The following is a 22,261-nucleotide window of genomic DNA, read 5'->3' as shown; positions in this document are numbered from 1 at the left end:
GTTAGATACTGTGCTATTTAAAACATAACGCTATCTATAAATTTGTCTATAAGAATTTACAAAGAGAAGTCCTGGGGATAATTCAATGGTGTCTTATAATTCTCTTGGAAATAACGTGTTTTATACCAAATTAAAGAAGAAAAGATCAAAAGTGTAATCTCTGTAGTAATATTTAGACTCACTAGTTATGAAAATTGTTTTGGAATACTTTTGTATTTTCTCTTGCTTGGCTACAAGCTTTTTACACCAAAGGAGCACGGGTGTAGCTTGTTGTGAGCCCTGTAGTCTGCTTTCCTGGCTGTAAATGCTGAGATTAGTGATTCTGCACATCAGGTGGGTTAACACGGGGGAGGAGAGAGGATGAACAGTTCAATTAATTAAGCCAGGTTGTAGCACATCATCATCATTTTTCAAGGTGTCAAGTGGGGAGATCTCCAGGAGAGATGCAGATTAGCTGGGACCACCTGGGAATTCAGGCTCATTTGCAACCCCAGCACTTCAGAGCACTTGGAAGTAATGTTTGTCAAAGTTTAACATTAAACCCACCATAAATATGAAGCATATTTGTAGGAGTGCTCTAAAATACTGTTAATTTCCCTCCCTGTGATATGGAAATAATCCAGTGAAGCCAAGAATTTTTCTGACTTCGTGCAGAGGCTTTTGGGTTTGGGGGCGTGACCCCAGCCAGGAAATTCAGCAGTGGTGCAGCTATTTCAGTGATCACGATGACAGAACTGAAAAGCGGTTTATTCCGAGCTCTCACAGCTTGGGGTGAGAGCGTGCCGAGGAGGCAGCGGAAGCCTCTCACCTCCTGCACGCTCACAGAGCTGTGCTTTGGGAAGCTCCTCAGGCTTTCTCATGATGTGAGCTGTGAAGATCCAGCAACATTTCATCCTGGAGCTATATTTGCATATCTGTAGCCTGCAAGTTTGGCATGATTCCTTTATGAAACCATTTATTCTGCATAGATGGATATTCTTGAATGTCAGGACTATGCGCAGCCCGCCTCCTTTTATCCCAGTTGTGTTGCATGTTATGAGCTTTGCCCTTTATTGCTTTATTTGCTACTAATTCTGCAGCTGTTTCTCTGTTCAGGTGGCAAATGAAAATGCTGTGGGCCTGATAAGGTGGTGGTTGCCCACTGGGGAGGAGCCTGGTGCTCCTGTGTGGTGAGGGGGCTCTGGGGAAGGCCCTAGGTGATGAGGAGAGGCTTTGCTGGGATTCCACGGGGGACCCCGGGGGCTGCTGAAATGAGAGTGGAATGAAGAGCTGAAAGAGGTAGGTTTTGTTCTTTTTTAAAAATTCATTTTCCCCTGTATTTGTTCATTTGCTGTCTTTAGAGAGCTCCATTGTTCTGATTTTCTGTCCTAACAAAAGAGCTTGGAAACTTTTTGATGTCTTTGTAGAAAGTTTTGGCTGTATGCTCCAGATGGCTCTGAGTCCTGTCACAGCGTATCAATATTAATTAGCCCCGTGTATAACCCAGGCTGTGAATCTCTTCACAGTGTATCTCTATTAATCACCCCTCTTTGGGGTGAGGAGGACCAGGGTGGGCTTGGTGGGTGACCAGGCTGCCACCAGATGTGGTCCCAGGTCAGCAGGGCAGTTGTTTGCTGGGCTGTAACTGCGGAGGGGTGCAGTAGCTTTGGGATGAATGAAGTGCTGGGTCTGTACAATCAGCGTGTGTGGTGGAACAGGAGAAAAGTGAAAAATTTGAAAAGGCAGGACTGCTTTCTTGGTGTGTTGCTGAAAAATCCGTTATGATACACAACAGGACAGAAACATACAGGTAATTGAGCGTGACCTGTTTGTTTTGAGAAAACAGCCTTTTTTAGGTTGATTACATGTTTGTTTTAGAATGATATATTCAATACAATTGAGAGAAATAGTTGGTGATAACCATTTCAGGTCTCATAGAGAAAGGTTTCTGGAACAGTAAAGTGTCACTGAAGGAACAATATAGCTATTATTTCCTGGTTAAATTTCAAGAAACTGTGGCGTTGTGCTCGGTCCTTAGCGCTAGAATCTCCTTTTCATACCCCATGCTGCTTTGGTATATAGCTGATATATGAATATTTTGTATTCCTGCTTTTCAAACAAGGAAGTTTAAAGAAAAAAACAATGTATATTTATTAACTTACATTTCATGTAGGAAAATAGCTTGAATCTGAGCAATGTTGGGAAGAAAGGAACCATTCTAGAACTGAATGCTTCCACCACCACTCATCAGTGAGCACAGTGACTGACTCAGTCTTGGGCTTGATGCTCTCTCAGGTAATCAAGTGGTTTTTGCAGGCGGCAGCATTGTGATTTCTTTCATAAAGTGATAAAACCTAATCATATAACCGGTTCAGTTCTTTCCTCCTTGGGAGAGCTGGAAGGTTATTCCAGAGCTTAATTTTTCTGATTGTTAGAAACTGATTTATTTTTTTTTTAACATTGGTTTTCAGCCAATTTATTTTTTCTCTTTCTAACTTTGTCTTAACTGTTTCTTCTCTTGCTGGTTATATTTGCTTGAAAATATCTAGTGAAATTTCTAGGTTAAATAAGCATATTTGTTTTAATTTGTCCTCTATTCCTATTTCTTGATTGACCAGGTAGTTCTTTGCAATACTAGTATACATTGTAGTTCATCTTTCTTGAGCTTGAGCCAAGCTGTCCAAAAATTATACATGATATTGAAAATTAAGTTCTTTGTGTTTCCATTTTTGTTTTATGAGCAAAATCCCATAAAACACACTCAGTTTTCTCATGTTTCTAGCTGATGAATTCCTGATAGTTAACAGAAATTCTTTTTGTAGCTGATTCCTGCTGCTAGTCTGGTGGATAAAGGGGCTTGCACTGTGGGGGAAAGACTTACTGCATTTAACATGATCCTCTTCAGTAAAATGTGTAAGGAAATCTGAAACAGTGCAGCTCATTGTGGGTTGAGGTCTGGTAAATGTCCTAACGTGAGACTGATGAGTAGTAATGATTTAGACTGTAGTTACCATAAAGTAGCATTTATATATGCATATATATTTATTTTTTCTTGTTTCTCAGAAGACAGATGACATTTGGACAGAGTCTTGTGAACAAGGAAATAAGGGATCTCTCACAAACTCATAAACCTTTGAGAAGTTCTTAAATAAATCTGAGCAGCTCAGCTCTGTTGCTGGCGTTATTTGCTCTGTAGACCAACACCAACGATGTGTCTCGCTGACTTTGCATTAGACCTGCTGATTGTGCGGATTTATCTCCAGTATCAGTTTCAGAAAATATCTTCTAATATTTGTCAAACTGAAAAAAATACTACCGCTCCAACAAAATTCTTGTCCTGTTAGCAAAATCGAGCTGACAAGAAGCTGTACAAGGCTCAGAAGTTTCTCGCCCTGTAGAGGCTGAGCTGGCTCGTTGCCGCCAGCCCTCAGTAGCATCTCCTGGTGAGCAGGACGCGTTGGCGAGTTGTCCAGGCTGCACCAGGGAGAGGAGCTGTGCTGGAAACAAAACAGGCTGCTTTGTGCACAGGGCCTTTGTCAATTGTTGTCTGACTCCACGTGAGGTCTATGGGTGACTTTCATTCTGGAAGTTGTCTTTGTTTTATAGACAGTGTTTGTTGCTCCTTCTGAACTGAGCTGATGCTGGTTGGACAAATGGTGCTTGGGGATCCAGATGAAGAGTTCTTATGCTGTTTTCCCAACTCTCTGAACTGCTGTGGCTCTGGGCTCTCAGCTGGGTTTTTCTGTTTGAAGCTGTGTTGGTGACAACTGTTGTTTCAAAGAAGGAGACAAGACCTAGCAAATGACGTGGCCAGTTTTCTGAAGGCAGTTGCTGAGAGATCAGCCAGCTCCCCAAACTCACTGATTTGGAGCTCTGAGGACATCCTTCTGAGGAACTTGTCAAAAATGTTGACGGCAGCCAGAAAAGTGTCGCCTCTTCCCATGCCCAGGTGCAGTGCGCTTTAGCTCCTTCCAGCTCAGAGCTGCTTATAAGCAGAAACAATATTGTTTGGGGAGGAGTGGAGAGAAAATGTAGTCACTTGCTGAGTTTACCAGTCCTGTGCTGCTGACTTTAGGGATGGGCCTTTATCCTTTCCACTGACCAGTTTTCTTCAGTGCCACAAGTGCTAATGACACTGTTGGAAAACAGTCATGGAGCCCAAGCCAGCTCTAATTCATCCTTGGGTTGGAGAAGTGAGGGAATGGAGATGAGAGAGCAGGGTATGGAAAGGAGTGAAGAGAATACCTCACAAAAAGAGAGTGGGGAAAAAAGTACAACCAAAAACCCTGTAGTGAACAGGGCAGATTTATTTTACAGAAGTAAGAGTCAAGTCTTGTTTGAGATACTGGAAGGGCTGTTATGTTTTTTAAACATTTTGTATTTTCTTTCATTGAAAGCTTGGTAGTCATTGTATGAGCTTGATATAGGCTCTTTGTAGCAGTGGGAATCTGTGTATCTTAGACTTGCAGAGGTGTACAGCTGGGGCTTTGTTACATCAACCTGAGCACTATTTTATTCAGATTCTGCTCCTGCAGGATATACTCTTTTGTTGTCATGAAAAAACATTCTGGCCTGTGACTCAGCCTGACCAGCTCTGCTTTACTTCATCTGCAAGAAACTGCATCATCCATGTATTTATTTACTGACACACCGCATGGTAATTTTTGCCCTTTAATATTCTGTTGTCTAATTGCAGTTAATAGAGGTTCTTAATCTTACTAATTACTGTAAATCATGCTCTGCTAGCCATCCTTTCTTTCAGTGGCAATAAGGCTCTTTTCTCCTTGGAAGGTGCATGTAGTTTAATATAATAAAAGTGTCTTGATAATTAAGATTTATTGGTGAGGGCTACAGAGGGTTGAGAGTCTATGTGAAAGCAACATACTGAGTTTAAAAAACAACAACAAAGGGAACAGAAAATTCAGGTCCTCTAGAACGCTTTACTGATGCAAATGGCAGTGAGCATAGCTTTAGCCACCTTAGTTTAGACATAAAATTAAACCTAAGACCTTTAATTAAAACTATTAGAAGCCTGCAATGCTGCTGGCATAGTGTTTGACAGGTGAAATGTTACCTCTGAGCAATTATCACTTCCAGCACAGTGTTCTGGCATCTCCGCAGTCCTCCTGTGGGTGTCTAAACTTCTAAGACTTTTCATACAGAATGCTTTTTGATTTCATGGTTAATCTGTCAGCCAGATCATCATATTCAATTAACGTGTATAAATCCTATCAAATCAGGTTCAAAGTTTTATATAAAACAGGTCTGTGTAAGAGATTAATCCAAATGTTGATCCACTATAGATTTCTTTTGGGGTTTATAATTTGAATTCTCTCTGCCCGAATATTTCTGTATTTGCATGTAAATGCTGGTGCTAGAAGTGGCTCTGAGGTTTCAGCTTAATTCCCATGAGGTAGAAAACATTTGTGTTTAGAGGAAATATTTAACTGGTGCACTCTGCAGAATGCAGACTTAAAGCTTAGCCTTAGGAAAGAAGAACAGAAAGAACTGAAAAGTCACCAAAAATAGATTCTTTGAAACCGTGATCATAGAAGTTAACAAGTAATGGGACTTGTAAGAAGATGACTAATTTTTTTTTTTTTATGATTAAAAATCTGTGCACAAAATGTTGGAGCTGTAATTCGCTTCATTGATATTCTAGGTTATTGGCTGAGAAATCTCTATAAAATGCTGCGTTCTCACCCTTTACACTACGACTCAGCACAGGGGACCTCCCTCGGTGTGTCCTGCCCTGAGCCACCCCGCTGCAGTGGGAGCAGGTACGTGCAGGAGCTGGCTGCGTAGCCAGGTCAGGCACCAGCCTCTTGATGTGGTTTTGTTCTGCTCTGTCCCTGTGCTTTCCTCCCGGAGCCTATAAATAGCTGCAAACGACAACCTGCTTTCACTCCCTCTGCGCTGCTCCTACTTGTTAAATAACAACTGCATGCTGAAACCAACCAAGTAATCATGCAAAGCTGTATTAGGCTCTCCATCTGACATGTCACTTTAGAAGGAAACTTTTAATAATGAATTAACATCTGATTTTCACAGTCTCCTGTCATGTGACTTGCATGTGTAGATGTGCTATTAATTACTTATGGTAGCTGTAAAGGAGATACTGGCACAGTTCACAGACTGCTTTTTAAGTGTGCAGCATCATTTAAATGTGTCTAATGGCATTGCTTAGAATATATGCTTACTCTTGGCAACCTGCTGATACCATGCTTAGAGGCATTTCTCTGTGCTATTTGTGTTCTGCTGTACCTGTGGTTATCAGCTGGCAACCGGGGCTTTTGCTATAGGATACTGGAGAGTCATACAGTGATAGAAAGTCCTGGATAATCTAAAATAAATCAGTAGATGGAGGGAATTGTGTTCTCCCTGTGGTGAGAAGGAGTGATATAGCACCTGTCTGAAACCTGCTGAAAGCACCCAAGGCAAAATTTCTTACCTGTACGCTTTGCTGATGCATTGCCCTTGGAATTGCCCCACGAGACCATTCTTGTTTCTGCATCTTGAGGAGACCCTAGAGATGTCCCAACAGGCTACTGAAACCACTGCAGAATTCCTAAGGCTACATGTATGTGTGGCTTTTTCTGGAGAAATTCCTACCTAGAACACTTTGAGTTTACTGGAGAATATCCCATAGGGCTGCGTGGCATGATCTACCTTTGTGTTAAGTATTTCATACGTCTAGTGTAGCTCTGCAGAGCTTCTGTGTTCTCACAGAGCAGTCTAGCCCAGAGCGGTCTGCATGTCAACACATGGGGACCTGGGTCTGACATGTCCTCAGTGGCATACTTCTTGGCAGTATGTGTAAAATCAATGCTGAAGTACCAGAGAAAGCACATGGATCCCGTGTCTCCTCCCATCTCAAAGACAGGCTATCCTTCCTGCAGTCTGACTCTCTCCAAGGAGCAAGGGATTACATGCGGGTTTCTAGAGTCCTCCACAAACTGACTCATTTGTGAAGTGATTGAACCAAATGAAAGGGAGAGCAGGGTACCTCATGTGCTTGAATGCTACAGTTATGATGAATCCAAAATGTAATAAAATCGAAGATATCTTTGAAACTGGTATGAAAGTAGAATAAACGGGCAAAAATCACAGTTGTCTTCTGCATGTTTGAGAAGTAGAAAAAGGCTACATTTTATTATACGAGCAACTATTTACCTTCTTTATAGTGGCTTCAGTTCCTTCAGAAAAGTCATGTCTAGCCTGTAACTTTGATTTTTGCTGAGTGAACTTATTTTACTCTTTTTTTCCCCCGATTTGGATTTGATCATTTCTGCATGCCCCTGTTCATGTACCCAAATATGTTCTTCTTTAGCCTGGCTTGCTTTTTGCAAATATATTTGTTCATTGTATAAATAACCAGAGATACGGAAACTTAACTGATTCCTGTGTGGGAGATGCTCCCCTGCCTAGGGGAGGTAATAAAGATTGACAGGGGTACTGACATTTTGGTTAATTTGTCTTCGGGAGCTTTACTCTTTGTGAGCTCAACCTGCATTGAACATGATTTCCTTGACTTACAAAGAGGTTGGGAGAGGGAGATGTTGATGCAAGAAACATTGGTTCACAGCTGACAGCCCTGTCCCTCCAATGTTGACTTACTCAAACTATTGAGGAAGATGATTGAGAATTCTCAAATTCCTTGGTATTTGAAAGGTGGGCTGAATCTTCAGAACACATATGCAAGAAGAGCTGATCTGAGCTGTGGAGGGCTGCCCCTATTCAGGAGAGAGTGTATAAAGCTCCATGTCTGACTGCTTCTAGCTTGGAATTTAGAGTTGTTTTCTCTTGCCGTGTTCTCATCCTGTCATTGTATCTTCAGAAACATTGCTATTGACTTCAGCAGATACTGTCACAGCCCAAATGTCATCTCTTAAACTCTCATTAGTATATGACTACGCACCAATTGCTCTTTTACCGATTCTTTGTCATCTCAGTGTCAGAAAAGTGAGCTTCTACCAGACCGAAACCTTTGCTTTTTCATTTTGTATTTCCTTCTACATTTTCAGGTTTTTCTCTCCTAGTTTCTTTACTTTTTCCACACCTTTGAAGGTAAATAAGGTGAAATATTTCAAGCTTTCAAGCTGAGTTATATTGGTGTATTAATTACTTTTAGCATCTTTCTAGTTAGGACAAATTTCTCAGTCCTTGAAACTTAAAAAGAAAATTCTTGAGAGCTTTACAGAATAATCATTTACATCCGTGTTTTCAGCTATTTACAGAACCTCTGAAATAATGTCCTGTTAAAGAGAATATATATTTCACATTATTGTAACTGAATTGTTCTTATTAAGGTCAGACGTCAATTTTGAAAGCTTTTGAAGGAAAGGGGCATCCAGTCCTATTGTATTTAAAATGTTAAAGAGCTTTAACTGTCTTTCCCTGGAAACAAAATGCAAATGATCAAATATATTTGAAGATTGACTGCTTTATAAGAAAAGCTGAAAGATTCCTGTTTATTTGGTAAAATTCTGCTCCTCTGAGATGAACTCCTTTGTTAAGGTAAAGGTTCCAAAAGTCCTATTAATATTCACTGAACAAATTATGGTTGTCAGTACTTTGCTCCATCGTGTTTTTTACTTGACTTAAATTATAAATCTTTCTGCTGAATTTAGAGAACCATGTAGATGTCTCTTAGAACCTTTTTTACTTTGGAGCTGTTGACATTTTTTTTTTTTTTATGCCATTATGAATACATTATGTAGCTAGTCAGACAACATAAACACATTTTGTTAAACATCTTTCTTTTGAGCACTGTGCCCCATGACAATCAAGTCAGTAAGTCAGAGCAGATGCTGTGTTGTCACGGGGAAGGATGGGGTGCCCTCTCAAACCATACTTGAAATGAGAACTACTGCATGAGTAGTACTCTTTTCATACATGATCTTAAATTTCAGTTACTACAGTAGAATATTTAAAATGTAACTAAGCCTTAGACAACGTGGTTTTCTTTAAAAAATAAAAAATAAAAAAATAAATCAGATACACTGATTGTGCAGTTCAGGAATTGTGAAACCCAGGTTTTCATTGGTAGTTGAAAATCAAATAGTGAATTATTGTGTGGTACTCCTATGTGTTTGTTTTTGTTGCATTGTGGTCCAAGCAACAATAACAGGTATTTCATAAACGAGATGAAGGCATGACAATTTTCCTGTTAATTTGCATCTATTCTTACAAGACTTGATGTGCTCAAGAAAAAAAAAAAGTAACTTAAGATACTGATTTCCTAATTTTTACAAAGAATCTATATTTACCTCCTAATTTTAATCATCATTTTAATAAATGTTATTTCATATCAGTTATTTCCCTTACAGGAAGAATTGTAAGAATTTAATCTTAAGTTTTACTTTGTGCCTCTGGGAGTGGTTTTTGTCTTTCTCCCAGAAGTGTTGAACTTCTGTTTGTATCAATGTAATTGTTTTCCCAAAATTATTCAATTTATAGTTCTTCATAGTGTTGATTCCTTGAAGTCGTGAATAAATGAAGATGGAATTGCTAACATTCTGGTTGATTTCAAAACTTCTGGCCAATTTGAAGGAGGTCAGATTGTGTTGGCTTCAACACACCATTAACAGCTTGGTTGGATAACAAATTGAGAATACTGAGATGCCATTTCTCTAGAAAATAGCTACAAATACTTGAATATCCATTTCATGCTTAAATTGACTAAATGCAGTTGGGAAACGCAGAAAAACTAAATTTTGTTTCCAGATCAGCAGAAGCATTTATGAGATTCACAAAATTGAATTACTGATTTGACTTGATTGTGCTTACAGCCAGAAATAACAATGATGTACTTTAGATATATTACTGTAATGCAGTTATTTTTAATATTGCATCTTTCAAAACTGCAAAATAAGAAGTTATGCATCAAAGCTGAGTGTGTGTTATACCCTAAAAACAAACTCAATCTGTCATTATTCATATCATATTATTCATATGATATCACGATGAAGGATATGATTCATAGATGACCTGTATCTCAAGGTTTGTAGTCGTTGTCAGCTTACTTTGTGGTATTTACACCTTTCAGATGAAGGAATAGCTTGGAAATAAGTTAACTAACTCTTGGACATAATTTCCTTGTCTGTATCAGATGTAGATTTCATGTCTGCATCAGCCTACTTAATTTGCTGTCAGTGGTAGTTATTTCCTTATTACCTCCTTGGAGAATTTCTCCTTAATGAGCAAATTAAGACTTCTGACTTCGTACTGTTAAGTCTTTGACTTGCTTTATGGGAGCTGCCTTCTGAGCCTCTTTAGCCTTGCCTGCTTATCTGGGTATGAGGTTTCTGCTTAAGTACCTTCTTTGAAAAAGACATAGGCAGTAAGCTTTAAGAGTTTAATTTCAATAGTAAGTTCATTCTCTCCTTCATCTATCTCTTTTATGGATCATATAGGTACATATGGTCTCTATTTTAGTGTTCCTTAACAGAGATCTTATGTTTGATTGTCGCATATGCAGGGAGTTACTTGGTGAGATCTGACGAAATGTGAGGAAGTGTCTGTTTAGGCACATTTGGCAGCAGGGAAGCAAGAGTTAGAAAAATAAGGGTGAATCTATGAAGGCAAGCTGAACAGTTCTATATTTTATCTGCCAATAATGGCCCCCTCCTATATATAAATATTTTTTCCCTTCTTCTCTGCATGGTTCTTGCAATGTTTACTGTCGCTTATCAAGTTAATCCTATCAAGTCCAACCCATGAGACCACTTCACGCTGTGCTGTATCAGCCAGCCTCACTGTTATCTTATTTAGTTTGATCTCTAATATAACTTGGTTTGACTTGCTGGTGTGCAACATATGTCGACTGGAAAACAAAAAGGGAAATCTGTTTGTTAAGTGTGGCTAAGACAAGCCTCTGTTTGCTTCTTACACTAAGAAAAATGAGTGAAGGCTATAGCAAATGTGGATTCTTAAAATTTGAATCAGGGCAGCTTGCATGAAGAAAGATGTATTTTGGTAAGTATCTTACCCTTCTTATTGAAGTCTGGTGGTAAATTCCTTGGGCTCAAGCATAATACATATAAGTCTTATATATAAGAGTAGTTTTGTTTGAGCAGAGACGTGGAATATTCTTCTTTTGACTCCACTAGGAACAGATCCAGGCAGCTGCTGAGAGCTTTGGAAGTCTACTTCAGAGACAGTCTTGATATTTGGATCTTCCAGGCTTTACATACTTATTCATCTTGTGATTTGTCTTATTAACCTTTTGTCAGTAGCTTTTCTGACTCTGTAAAAACAAGTCTTCTAAATTATAGAGCTCTCTTAACATTTTTCCAATTACATATTACACAAAAGCTAACAGGTTATTGTTCTTTTCCTCAGCGTGCTTATGCTCAATAAATCATGGGATCCAACTGTCCTGGTTCAGGTTCGGTGCTATTTCTAAGGATGAATGATGAAAGAGGTCTACTAAAAAAGAAAGTAGTATAGATTTCCTGTAGTCCTTGTGTCATCAAAAGAGTTTAAATCTGACCAGTTTGAAAAATCCAGATCAATTAGTTGTATATTATGAAAATTCCTTAATGTATTTTTGTATTGAAAAAAATATAGCTTCTAAATACCATGCTTTGAAATACAGAGCTGTTACTAGTAAAGGTTTTTCTGAATTACCTTAAAAGCATGAATATAAAAAACTGAAGGCCGCAAAGGATAAAACATTTTTTTTTTCCTAGCTTTGTAGCAGACATCTTATGTTTTAGGAAAAGGAGGCAAGGGAGGTATGTTTTCCTAGTGTTGATATCTATAAATACTTGGAAAGCTATGTTTATACCCAAATAAAAAAATTGTGTTGTTTGGCTAAAAAAAACAAAACACACGCATTGCGATTGCGGTACTTCATGTACTATACATGTGCACAATTCCATATTTACATGGGAAGTCCTGTTACCCGTGGAAAACATTTGCAGCTCTGCAATATTGGCCGTGCTAAAATATGGTATGGTGGAGAGGCTCCGGCTGAGATGCATCCCCCACCCAGACCGTCCATAATTCAAGGCATGGCTGTTAGCTTTGTTCTGAGCTGCTCTGGCTGATGAGGATATAGCAGTCTCATCCTCCTGCCTTCCTTCCCCTGTCCCCAGCTTAATCCATTCTTTGGTGCTGGCTGAATGAGCAAGGCAATATGTGGGTTTTACTTAAAAGTAGAGGGTGTTTTGTCAAGGTGCTCTGATAAAGGAACTTTATGTGCAGTTATGAGTGTCTGTGGTATTTATGGGGTATGGAGAATTGCTTTTTCTTGTCTCTTCATATTTCCTCTCCTATGGCTTTTCTCTGTGGCTGCTGTTCTTCTGTGCAGTTTCCTGAGAAAACAAGGCAGATTGTGCTGCTAACTGACCTGAGGGACAAAGGCAATTAATTGCTCGGTCATCCTAGGAAGACCAGACTGGGAGAAGCCAAAGCCACGGGCTGCTTGCAAGTGTCAGTAATAACACCTCTTTCAGGCTTCGTTTTAAAAAATAAATAGAGTTTTGTAAGAAAAAGAAGTGTGAGCTGAAGAGCACAGAAATGGTTATACTTTTCAGATCATAACCTCCAAATGAACAAAATTACACTGGAAATCAGTACCTTAAGACATAAGTATGTACCTTGATCATAAGTGTGTGTTCTGCTGCTATAGGTTCCTGCACCCACTGGGTGTCTTCTCTGCCGAGTTAGTTTAGGTCCAGCAATCTCAAAGATGCAGCAAAAGACTCAGCAATGCTGAACCATGACATTCTGCCTTCCCTAAGGTAAAGACACTATTCCAGGTTTAAAGCAGGAACTTCAAAAGAATCAGTGAGATATTTTATCATACTGTTTCAAAGACAGAAATAGGAGTTCTGATATATGGAAAATTCTGGAAATAATTTATAGTAGCACTTATTGTCATGACCTTAATCAAGTAAGGCTGACTCTATTCAGCAGTGGTTAGGACTAATGAGCAACAGCCTATATATTTATCCATAAATTTCATTATAATCTTCCCAGTATTACTTGGAGGTTTCTAAACTAATCCTGATTTTTATTACCTAGCAATATGTTAGTTGTTTTGCTTGACTCCTTTTTATATGGCTTCTTTATGCAGTTTGGTGGCACTGTCTAAATTAGATGTATTTTGAAATGACATAGTAGGTTATAAAAGTGGAGACCGTCTGGTGTTTACGCTGTAGAACACGTTCTCTGCCTCCAGGCTTGTTTGGACTGTGTGCAGACTTTACAGTTGCAGGCATTATGCAGGTTTTAGAACTATCTTCTGTATGGTACATTAAATCTTGACCCAGCTCTAGGCAATGCTGTGACAGTTTCCCCCCTGTATATTGGCCAGAACATGCACTTAATGGCAGTGAACCCCACTGCTATAGGTGCTGCAACCTATTACTGGCAGAGTGGTGATGCTTGAAACGGGCTGCTTTAGTCCAGTCAGGTGGATCAACGTGTTCTTTCCAACGCCTATTTGGATGAAAAATTGGCATTTTCATGAATTGTTCTTATAGAAAGCATTAGTTTCATAAGTTTCTGCTTCACCTTAAAGATGCTCTCCAAATCAGGTTTGAGAATCCCAGGTGTGTAAGATTTTTTTTGTTTTTATTTTTTAATTGCTCAAGGGGAAAGCAAAATTTTTGAGGAATAGTTGAATTCTGCTCATTTAGCTGCCTTCACTGACAAAGTTTTGATTTCTTAACTGTTTTGAATACAAGGTTGTTACTTTTCTGTTACTCAGTTATTGGGGGAAAACTGTTCATAATATTTTTCAAGACTTGCAGATGAGATTGGAATTAAGTGATGAACAAGGATATTTTCTATCTTGTAAGAATAGTGGGGGGGAGGGAAAAAAACTAAATCCATCAAATAAGTTATTCATTGCAAATTACTAATTCTGATTTAATGGAAAATGAATTTTTATATAGTAAGTAGGAAGTATATTAATTTAAAACTGTCTGTCTTATGGAAATTAATATAGAAATAAGTTCTCAATGGAAAATTATGTTTCAAGAATACTATATTAAGAGAGTAATGAATAAGTTATGAAAATTTAATTGCATATTTTAAAGCAATTATCCAACTAATCATACAATTCCTGTTGCAAATAGTAATTAGGAAAATATTTAGATTTATCTAAGTATATAAATTGTGAACTATCAGGAAAGAGAATCCACTGTAATAAAGAATAATCGCCTGTCGGTTGTTCCTTAAAACTTTATAAATACTTTTTAAACATTTCTCACGAAAGCTGGGCTATACCTTTCGTGTTTTAACAAGTTCATAGAACATCATAGTGGGATGGAATATCCTTGTAAGGTTTCTAGAGAGAACTTCAAACAATACACACTGAAAAACCATTTGATCACCGAAGTTTGTTAAAGGTTTTGCTGTCAGGCCCTCAGGGTGATGAGGCCAAGTGCCAGAGCTCACTGGCAGCCCCCCAGGGGGGGTGTCAAAACTGCTTGAGCTGCAGCCTGCCCACCAGGAATACCTTGTGCATCGCTTACATTTTAAGATAGCGTTTTCATGTCCAATTACCTTCTCTAAGAGGAAGGTAATTTTATGCTGCTGATTTGCAATGAAGGGCCTGGCACTGAGTTAATGTTCCTCTGGCACAGAACCAGTGCTCACGTGGAGGTTTCAATTCACAGATGCTCCAAAACCTTTCTTGAAACTACCTTGGAATTTGGGTAAATTATGTACGATTTTCTGCTCTAATAATTTAATTCTCTATTGGTGGGTGGTGTGGTAGGCAGGTAAATAACCTTTAATTTGGGCTTAATTAGCTTTTCTTTTACTTGCACTTATTTTTCACTCCCATGTGGTGTCTATATACCTACCAAAGACATACATTTGCCATCAGAGATTCATGAATTTTCTGTAGCATATCAGTACTGCATTCTTTTTTTTATTTGCTGTATTATATACCACTAAATTAAAGAAAGAGAACTTAGTGTGAAAGCTTAATTTCACTCTGGTATTTTTATTTCAAGGCCACTCGAGTCTGGCTGTGTCAGGAGGTGGTGAAATGCTGTAGTGGTGGTGAGCGTACAGGGACCTGACGTCCAGGGCCAGCTCCTGTCTGGTGCCCTGGAATGAGAGCCTGTTAGCAGGAGCTCATTGGATGCGCTCCTAGAGTGTGTTTTCCAGCTTACCATCAGCCAAAGGCGATCTGCTTCATGCACCGAGGCTGCTCCAACACAGGAGCCAAAGCGTGGTAAATAAGGATGATCAGGAAGTTATCTGCAGAAGTGCACTTCTGAGCTGAACTGAAATACTGATGTAGATGCGCCCTCTGTTCTGCACATACTTTCTTTATCGCTGTTGTTTTTTTTTTTTTTTTTTTTTTTTTTTTATAGTCAGAGACATCTTTGTAAACCAGAGACAAGACACGAGACAATCGGTGTCAGTCCCCCACATGGGGATGTTTGGATGTTTGCATCAACATTGCCCTCTTTGTGAAGCCAGAGGTGAGCTTTGTGGCAGCTGTTGCTTCTGGATGACCCTTGAGCGTAATTTCCTGTTGATCTCTGCAGTGGTCTGTGCTGTGTCAGAGGAGAAGCACAGAAGTTTTTTGTTGGAAGGGCGAGTCACAACCACTTGTACCTGTGCTGGGCTCAGCAGCCTGCCTGTCTGTAACAGGCGTCGCACTCGAGCAAGGCTGGCCTCTGCCAGGTCCTCGGGTTATGAATGCAGTAAAAAACGGTGTCTGTGTAATGCCCTCGTGAGGGCTGTCGGGGTGTTTTTGGCACCCTGTCTCTTAATGCCTCACTGTCATGCAGTTCTCTGGGCTGCCCGATGTACTCAGGTGCAGGCATCCTTCAGCAGTCCCCTGGGCTGCTCCTCTGCTTCATAGCTGAGGGCTCGTGGTGGGTCAGGAAGTCCCATCATGAGCGTGCAGGGAGGACAAGACCCAGGACCCAGACCTCTCACCAGGGTTTTCTGCTGCACTGGGAAGCTTGGAATATCAGTTCTTGTTTGACTTTTGGATGCCTCTCCATGAATACGTCACTCCATCATGTGTAGTGGGGCTCCAGAACAAAGCTATGCACATAATTCAAAGCTGCCTGAAGGACCAGGGACTGGTTGGGATCTTATGTACCTAGACCTTGTGTGTCTGCTTTGATGTGATCCAAATGTCCAAACAGCCTCTTTTCTTTAACTTCTGGAATAAAGCTACTAATTAAATTTCCTCTTAAAGGAATCTAGTTGGCGCACGCCAAAACTCTGCTGTGAATTAAATTAATATCTGGTAATTGGGATTGATTAAAGGATTTGTTTCAAATCCATGCTCTCTCTAATCAAAACACTAATGTATATTCAGCCTCTACAGCTGACATTGAGATGCTTCTGTTAAAAGAGAAGGCAAAATACTGAAATGGGTGTTAGTGACAGGTTGGGGTTTCCAATGGATAAATAAAATTTTTGTTATGATGTCTGAAGTATATGTACGTATATATATGTGAAAAAATTAACAGAGCAATTGCACCTGTGTTATACTGATAGTGATATTGGAAGATATTTTTCCACACATGGCTTATGCAGTAATGCCAGCTTACATGTGGTGTTGGCTTTTGTGAACCTACCCCACAATCTGCATGTGAAAGAAAACTGTCCTGTGTCCTCAGGTGGGAATTTCTGGTACATGTAAGAGGTGGGCTCATAAACAAGATTGTATGAGGGAAGCTAGTCTTCAGCTCATGCTGTCCCATGTGTGATATCACATGTCCTTGGATATCACAAAAGCTTCACATGTAATTATTAAAACCCATGCTTCCTTGAGTTCTTCACTTTCTCATATCTTGGTGAGAACAATGGCTTACTTAGCATCTTTTCACTCAGGGTCTGCTAACGTAACAGCTGATGCTTTGAATCCTAGAGGACTAATCTAAGCCTATGTACACTGGGCCTTACTAACCATGAGAATTAAAAACTGTTATAGGACTCAGTTTGCCGATGTAGCATCGCTTTGTATTTCTATTTTGGTTTTTAGACTAGAAATAGATATGCATCTTCCTAAACTAAATTATTCAGCTCTGCATCTCATGAATCTCAGCAGTATGCATGCACACTGTTATGCTTGCTGTATGCTCTTTCTGAGAAATGTCTTAGCATTGTGTAATAGGCAATTCAGGAAAAGATCCTTTGATCAGGTATCTGTTGCTGATGAGAGTAGAGTGAATACAGAGGAAAACACCACTTTTTCTTTTCCACCCTAAAAATTGCATATCTTCTGAGATGAACTTAAATAATTCATGGAAATTTACTGCAGATTTCTAATTAAAACTAATTAGAACCAGTCTTTTATCACATAGTTTACCTCTCAACAGCTTCGTATTCTTTATAAGACGACATTTTTGTATGCATGTTCTTGGCTTGCAATTAATGTAGACAAAGCTAAAATGAGCTTTTTTTTGTTTGTTTGTTCTTCCTCTGGGTAAAGCTTAGAGAGCAAAAAGGCAAAAGGTAATCTTTTTCTCCACATTGATTTAGGGCTGAGAGTCAAATCAAGCATCCACCCAACGTGGCTAAAGGTTAGTGTCTTTAAAGCTGTTCGTATGTGTCGCTGGTTACCTCTGTGTTCCTTGAGGTATCTACGCCTGTGTTTGCCTCCTGTGACATTATTTTGTTAAAACCAGGTTGAGCTGATAACCGCCCTACAGCAAGCTAATTTGAGCAGTACATTCTGACATTTTTATTAGCAGAAGCTGCACTTTTGGGTCTGTTTGTGTACTTCTGTCCTATTTCAAATGCCAGTTTGCATCTCCGGTTGTCACCTCCACAGTCATTTTTAGCATCTCTTTGAATCCATGATTCTTGTGCTGAGGCTGGGGTTGGCGCTGGCAAAAAAAAGTGCAAGTGGACACTCTGCCAGCTGCACGACATGGTGTTGCCACTCAGCCCCTTGTCCTCCCCGCTGCCTGAATGCCTGCAGGAGAGGAGGGTGCTGAGAGCTGCAGGGCTCAGGTCCCATTGTGGTTCTCTTGTCACGGGGCATTTGAAAATGTTCCTTAAGCGTTATAAGTCTCCCTTAGTAATGATTTCCTAATCATACATGGTATTTTCAGTTACAGTTTCCTAGTTCAATACTGGCATAGCATTCTTTTATCCTGTCTCCTAATAGTGCTGCAGGAGTAATCATGAAAGTCTATAAAGAGCAGGCTAAAAATTTCTTCTTTCTATAAAGGACTTTAACTAAGAAATTTAAGTCTTACACTGTCTATTAAGCAAGTAAATAATTTAATTGTTCAATTAAAAGATGTTTAAATGGCTTTTTTCTTTAATGAAGGCATGTGGCTATTACATCCCCTAAATTGCACTCAATAAACTCATATTTTTTTGTGGTGTGCATGACCCGGATTTAAAGAACTACTTGAGGACACTGAACTTAGTAAACAGTCTCTAGTTGTGTAATGACACATGACAGAAATTAGTTGACTAAATAAGATGATACTGGGGCGGGGGTGGGCTTCCCCCTTCCTTACCAAACCAAGCCCTAAGAACCCCACTGTGTGCAGTGATGCTCTCACCAGCCGTGTCCCCCTGCAGCAGGGCTCCTCGGGGCTGGCTGGTGAGGGCAGCCAGGCTGCTGTGGGCACAGCAGGCACTGCTGGCTCTAGGGGAGCTGCTCCAAGGCACCAGCAGGGCCTGCAGTTTTACAGCAGGCTGCTTTCAGTTTGGTGTTGCTGTTTTTAATTGCTAGATGCTCTTTAGGAAGCTAGTATTAGCTTAAATCCTTACGTTTGCTTAACTTTGGGTAAGCTCTGATAAATCCATTTAATGCATTTATTTATAGCATGGTCTCAGTAGTATAGGATGGGCTCCAGTGCATAAGTGAGGTCTTTTTTTCTTTTTTAAATGCTTGTAGAATCATGTTCACTCCTTCAGAAAAGGTAAATTGGATGGGATTTTCATCTCAGATCAAGGGCAGATGCTAAAGGCTCACCCGAACCTGGCTGCTCGAGCAGGGAAACCTGCATGGTCACAGGTGCCAGCTGATTGTGGGATCGGCTTGAAGAAAAAAAAATAACAGTGCTGCTTCTTGTTACTCTAATTGGAGAATATTTTATTGGTGAGAACCTAATGGTTGCAGATGAGTCTGCTTGGAAGACTTTTCTAGGGTTTTACTTCTGTGAATATGCTTCCTCATGCACACAGAGGAAATAAAAGAAGGGAAATTCTTGGGGAAATCCTGACTACTTGTGGGCTCAGTCTAAACTTTCCTCTTGTCCTGAACTGTTCCAGTGATACCTTCAGTTTATCTTGAGATAACTCCGTTTTCCAAAGCTTTTAAAACTGAGGTTACTGCTGTATCCTTGTACCCTGTGTTTCTGCTGATTACGTAGCAAGCTCAGTGACTGTTTCAAGGAACAGGGATCTGAAGCAAAATGGAAGAAATGTTGAGGTAAATTTGGGTGAAATACCCTTTCATAGGGGATTTTCAGTGTAGGAATGCTACCCGCATGCAAGCACGGTAACAACAGCAACGTTTAGCCATGTTGCCCTTTTACGTTGCTGTCCCTGTGTAGCAGGAGATGTGTAACTGCTTCTCCCCTGTTGGGTGATAACCTCCTGCAGAGTATAAAATCCACTTACCATTAAATGCACGATGTGCTGTGGTTTCTTGGGCAATTTCATCAACATTTTCCCCAATATAAGACTGATGCCACTGAACAACAACACACTCTAGTTTCACTGCTAGCAGTAGAACAATAAAATTGTTCTGTTGAGATTATTCAAGTGCAATAACTCCTACTAATAAATTAGAAAAGGGGTGGGGGAGAGTTTGTTTAATGGAACAAACAACAGTGGTGACATGAGTTTCTTACAATCTGTAAACTGTGTTTTTTTCAGGATAAACTTTTCAGTTATGCCATTGAACAGTGCAGCTAAAAAAGATGAGATTCAGAACATCATCATGTAATTTTATTAAGAACAGATGGGTGGAAAATTCCTTTGAGTGCTATAATAGCTGCCTGCCATTCTCGGGATGGCAGCTGATAATGTACTGGATGGACCTTTCTGTCCATCTGTTAGTCCATCTATCCAATATTCCTTGGCTTAGGGAACACTTCAGACTTGAAGCTTCAAACAGCATAGTTAAATGCCAGAGAGATTTTGTAGTATTTATAGACTTTGCTAGTTCACGTTTAAGAACATTTTCTGTGATTCATCAAGTGTTACTTGATTTGTATCATTTATTAGGAGTGCAGCATAATGAGTTACAGCTACATAGGGTATGTGTGTACCACTTGGTAGTGTTCTGATCAGACAGGCTGAACTAACACCTACCGTGATGTTTGTTCTTACTGACATATACTAATTCATGTATATCTTAAAATTTATTTTACCTCAAATCAGAGAATTTTAGATGGAGGTGTCCTTGGTGCTTTTGGGTAAGGGAAAGGCAGGGGAAGATCCAGGAGTTACCCTGCCTCTGCCTTAGCATGTACGGGTTTTAGGTGACAATGGATGCTGCATGCTCAGTGGCAAAGCTGTTAATCTGGTTGTCAGATAAAATAGCCATCTCTAAAGCAAGAGCTCCTAATGGATTTGGGGGTTTTGGTCTTTATTTTTCACTTATTTCTTGTTGTCTTACCTATAGTTGATTAGGAAAAGTGCTTTGAAAAAAGAGCTTAATAAGTTTGCTTAGGTTTCTTGTGGTTGCAGTGCAGTTAAGATGCACATCCTTTACAAAGAATGTACTCTGCAGATCCCCTGTGTATTAAACAAATAAATATAAAGGGATTAACACCAGCTTGTACGGTTACCCAGAAGTTAAAGCATTACTTACAGCACTAAAAAGGATGTGAAGATTTAGTGCTGCTGTGCAGTGCACTAAATAACACCAAATTAACTCATAAAACATGTCAGGACTTGGTACTCCAGCCACTCCATCTGTGTACAGCTGTCCCTATAACAGGGCTGCCTACTGTGCTGGTGATGAGGCTTGGTAGGCACTTTAGGAGAAAATGCTCAGTGATGCAACATGTGAAGAGACTTGCCTAAGCCAGAGATGAACAAACTTAAAGCACGTATTTCTTTTTTTCATGACCTTGCTGTAAATGCAAGTATCTATTCTCCATGAAAAGACTCTTAAAAAGGACTGGAGGAAATAAAGAGCAGAAAACCACTGGGTTGCTAGTGTCCACCTGAGATTTGCAATATAAATCTAACTTCACTTTGTTGCCTCACAACCCCTGGTATGTTTACTATGGCTACTCCTGAGAAAATTGTTTGTGTTGGGAATTTTTCACTGCTACTTCTCTAAAATGATTTCATAATCAGGACAGCATTATAGCAGGTTGATGGCTCTTTCTCTTCTCGCTGGCCTACATTTGATGGCTGTAGTAACCACAGCAGATATTTTATTGCAAAATTAAAGAAGGTATTTTCATGTATTTGTTACCTCTTTTAGTGGGAGAATAGTTGAAGGGATGCTGTATTTTTGTCTTACTCTTCTTTTATTACTTGCAGTGATGTTTCCCTGTTGTTTTCCTGTCTTCACTTGTTCTATGCCATGGCTTTCCCACTCCTGGTTCACATGTTCCTGCATGTGTTCCTCCTACTCCTTGTCTCCAGAACTCTGTTTCCTTTCTCTTTGGTTGTGGATGGGAGTAACATAGTCCCACTGCTGAGAAAAATGTCTCAGAAAAGGTTTTCCTTTTATTTTGTCAAGTAACTTCAGCCATCAGTAGAAGTGTTTGTCTGGGCTCCTCCTTGCTTTCCAACTGCGTCTATGAGCATCTTGACTTCTTGGCAACAAAAAGTTTGGAGAATGTCTCATGTATTGGAAATGCACGGGTTAGATGACTGCTTGACCTCTGCAAGTAAACAGGAAGCACTAAACATCCATGCTTTGCAGGTTTTACTTTATGAAATTCTACTTAGGTGGAAAAAAAGTGCTTGAATTATTTGGATGTAACTTCTAAATTGTAGGTGAGTGTACTTGATCTCCATTTGAATGTGCCATCCAAACAATGTGGTCTGCTCTGCAGAACAAAATAGTGATGAAGGGTGTTTTTGCTTCAGATGAGAGCAGCTGATTCATCAGTGTAATAAAAGGATTAATTACGTACCTGACTGAGGTTATTTTGTTCAGTCAACTATGACCACTTGTACAAACTCATTATTCTCTTGTGTATAAATGTAAATACTCTCCAGTTGTCAGATAATCCTAAAATATTATTTGTGATGATGAATTGTATTCAGAGCCATAGGAAAACTTCACAGAAGTTCTGAGTTCGTGGCTTTCAAAGTTTGAAGCACATTTTGTTGTTGAGTAGAAGCTTTGAAAACT

The 22,261-nt window shown here is 39.6% G+C and overlaps 1 long non-coding RNA gene across 1 annotated transcript in view; it reads left to right on the top strand.

The window, feature by feature from the left end:
• Nucleotides 1–651: 651 nt before the first annotated feature.
• The window catches only part of LOC311441947, a 46,807-nt gene continuing 25,197 nt past the window's right edge, over nucleotides 652–22,261 (top strand). Inside the window, exons 1-6 of the long non-coding RNA XR_014696342.1 lie at nucleotides 652–1,023; nucleotides 1,096–1,278; nucleotides 2,153–2,274; nucleotides 3,043–3,928; nucleotides 4,515–4,636; nucleotides 5,642–5,759. This is a non-coding gene — a long non-coding RNA (uncharacterized lncRNA). The remainder of the gene's footprint in view (nucleotides 1,024–1,095; nucleotides 1,279–2,152; nucleotides 2,275–3,042; nucleotides 3,929–4,514; nucleotides 4,637–5,641; nucleotides 5,760–22,261) is intronic.

The sequence above is a fragment of the Aythya ferina genome, assembly GCF_964211825.1.
Source record: "Aythya ferina genome assembly, chromosome: 10".
In the NCBI taxonomy this organism is placed as follows: Eukaryota; Metazoa; Chordata; class Aves; order Anseriformes; family Anatidae; genus Aythya; species Aythya ferina.
This window is presented reverse-complemented; position numbering and strand designations above follow the sequence as displayed.